Below are 3,715 nucleotides of genomic sequence, written 5' to 3'. Positions count from 1 at the left end.
CACAGCCCTGCCCATATGCCTCTCCTGCCCGACTCCCCCAGGATATTTTTAGCCCCCGATGATGTCCCCTCACATAACAAGCACAAAGAACACAACCGCCGAGGAGAATCCAACCTGTTCCACTGATGTTGCTTGCTCCCAGTCCCAAACTCTGCCAGGTTACGCAGGTATTGGACATGAACAACACTTTTCAAGTCCAGCCACAAATTCTCTATCGGATTCAGGTCTGGGCTTTGACTCAACCACAACTGAAAATTTACCTGGTTCTTTACCTTTAACCATCGCTGTGTAGCTTTTGCAGTATGCTTTGAATCATTGTTCAGAGTTTGAAAAGTTGAAAGCCACTGTTGATGAGAAGTCAAATTAGATCTCAACTAGAGTTAGCCAAAAAGCATGTGGAAGACTCCATGGTCAAGTGGAAGAAGATTCTTTGGTCTGTTGAGACCTAAATTGAGCTTTTGGCCATCAGACAAGACATTGTTTGCCAAAAACCGAACACTTCACATCACCAAAAACACATCACCCCCACTGTGAAGCATGGTGGTGGCAGCATAATGCTGTGGGGATGTTTCTCAGCAGCTGGACCTGGAAGGCTTGTAAAAATAGACGTCAAAATGAATGCTACAAAATACTACAAGGAACTTCGGGGGGAAGATCTTCTTCAGTCTGTGAGAGAACTACAGCTTGGGAGAAGATACTATATATTCCAACAAGACAATGATCCAAAGCATACTGCAAAATCAACTAAAGATTTTTTTTTTTTAAAAGTACCAGGTAAATGTTCTGGAGTGGTTGAGTCTAAGCCCAGACCTCAGTCCTATAGAGAATTTGTGGCTGAACTTGGAAAGGGCTGTTAACGCCCAATAGCCGTGCAACCTGACAGAGCTTGAGCAGTTTTGCAAAAGAGAATGGAGCAAAATTGCAGTGGGCAGATGTACAAGACTGATTGAGACTCATCCACAGGGCTGTCAACAGACTTGCAGGGGCCCGGGGAGAAGAGACCACCCCACGCCTGCCACCGGCTTGTCACAACAACATACGCAGTACTTTTAACGCTTTGCAAGCAATCACAGTGTAAATTTTCAAATATTTGAGATTGACAGTTAACAGACCGTAATGTGATGCGACACAATATAAACAAACAAATTCCATCTACTGTCCCATGTAGGCTACAATACAACACAACAGAGAGTGCTATGCCTGCCTGCTAAGCAACAAAACAGTAAAACTAAACATCCCGTGCCTGCCCCCTCCATATCCCTGGGGTTATCAAGCCCTCAAACAGTGATGCGCCTAGATTTTTTTGACAGCAAAGTCATTTATAACATCAGTGAAATCCAGTTTTTGAGCAAGCTCACGCTCAATGGAGAGCATGGCTAGGTTGTTAACCCAAGATAAATCCAGCCGCCGGACCTTAGTCTGTTCAGCCTTGCGCAGCTGCTCCCCACAGACTAACATATATCCCTGATCTCCCATCACCTTTTCTCTCCTCGGCTCAACGCGAGCAGCATGTCTTGTCATATCACAGCTCAATAGGCTACAAACGGCCGGTGACAGACTCAAATCGGGCTTTGGTCTTTGTGATCACGAATGTAAACGTTCAGCGCTAGCGGCTGTTGCTCACTTACCGACATCAACGTCCACAGCCAACTCTAGCCCTAATTCTCTGGCTTCTAGTCCCCCTTTACAAAACTACATTTTTTTCTTGTTAACTTCTATGATCTTCATCTCTTTTTTTCTTTTCTTTTCTGTGCACCCGATTTATGACGACTTGCCATGTTTAGAGTATATAACAATGACAGATTTTAATTTTCCGCTTCAGGGCACATACGTAGTGTAGCCTTGAGTGCGCCAGAGCGGGGTCAAACCATTCTTTGCTAAGACGGGGACACATTGTGCAAAAAAATACATACGCGGATTTTCAGGGGGGCCCTGGTGGCCGAAAAGTCTCATCGCATGTAACTGACTTTCCGATACAGTATATGATTTTAAATTAAGAATTTTGCGGTAAAATATTGTGTATAAAAGCTGTAAAGCAATAAAACAAAAATGAATGAAATGAACAAAAAAAAGATTTTTATAATGGGTCAAAATTATTTTTCGAACAGATCACATGACTAGCACCTTAGACGATCATTTGGTTTGCTTAGCCAAAACCACCCGAGGACCGAAGAGGCAAGATGGATATAAGTTTTTTTTTTTTTTTTCAAAACCTAAGCTTTCAAAAGCAAAAACAACTACTGAGCAAGAACCAAAGATTGAAAATATGGACCATGAAACGCTGGAGACCACCGTCAAAATGGTGAGCATTTCGAGTTTCAATTTGCCCCACTAAAGACAATTATTCTACAAGAGAGCCACCACCGGTGTCTTGCCAATGTAGTTACCCCCATCAGAAATTGTGTCCCCTGGCCGCGGGAGCGCACACACATACACACACGCACACACACACACACACACACCCACACACACAATTAGTTATGAGTTATGTCGACTTAAACAATGAATTGAAGCCAGAAAAGAACCACAGTTATATATTTTGGACATCGACGTTCATAAAACTTGAGAAACTCCATATGGGAGTTGAATTACAGTAATAAACAGTTATAGGTCATCCTATGAGTAAAACAGTGAAGCATTGCCTTTTTTACGTTCAGTACGTATGTTACGTTATACTAAAATAAAGTTATTTTATTTTTTATTTTATTTTTATGGATGTGCCATGTTTTAAAACCTCGTAGATAACTACATGACCAAAACATGGAAATCAAGCAAATCAGTGCAGCCCAGGGGATACAATTTTTGACTGGGGTAACTACATTGGCATGACACCGGTGGGCGTACCATATTCAGTGGAGGACGATCTTGGCGAAAAGTATAGTCGAAGAAGCCTGATTTGGAATTCCCCTCAAGAATGATGGGTAACAAAAAAAACGCTCATTTTCAACTTATTATCATAAATATTCTTGGAAGTATATTTTATCGCTGACACTGCGTTTCGGGGTCATCAACATGTTGTAGACTCATAGACTCACTGCTTCGATTGCAGCCAAAGGTGCATCTATGAAATTATGACTTGAAGGGGGGGAATAATTATGCAAACAATTATGTTCATTTATATATTTTTATTAAATTGACGTTACTCTGTAGAAATCTGTCTTAACTTTGACATTAAAGTTTTTTTCCAATAAATTTTTGTGTTAAAAATGCCAAATTGTGTTGTCCACGATTGATTTATGAATGCAATAAAAGGGGAAAACATCCAATGTGGTGAATACTTATGATGGGCACTGTAATTGTTCCGCGTGCCACAGGTGTTAAATTCAAGGCCCAACGGCCAGGTACGGCCCGCCATGTGATCAAATCCTTTGAATTCACGTTTTTTGCAAAAATAACATTTCTGATTGTCATCACTTTTACAAATGCCGATGTAGCAAGAATTATTTGTTACTAATCGTCCGTTTAAAATAGAGCAGTTGCAAAAATTAAGACCAAAAAAAAAAAAAAATTAAAAAAGACAAAAACAGGTATAAGGTCTCTAGACTGTTTCTCAAAGGAGGTATTTTCCCCCTAAAATTGGACGCAGGCAAGTCATTTTCATTTACTCGTACAATAATTTTGCAGATTTTAAATTTTTGGGAAATCACTATTCCCGAATCAAAATTTAAATCTTTTGAATTACTGATAAACATCTACTCCATTCTGAAGTCAGTTT

The sequence above is a fragment of the Corythoichthys intestinalis genome, chromosome 14 (assembly GCF_030265065.1).
Source record: "Corythoichthys intestinalis isolate RoL2023-P3 chromosome 14, ASM3026506v1, whole genome shotgun sequence".
Taxonomy (NCBI): Eukaryota; Metazoa; Chordata; class Actinopteri; order Syngnathiformes; family Syngnathidae; genus Corythoichthys; species Corythoichthys intestinalis.
The sequence above is the reverse complement of the archived record's forward strand: the minus strand, read 5'-3'. Positions refer to the sequence as shown.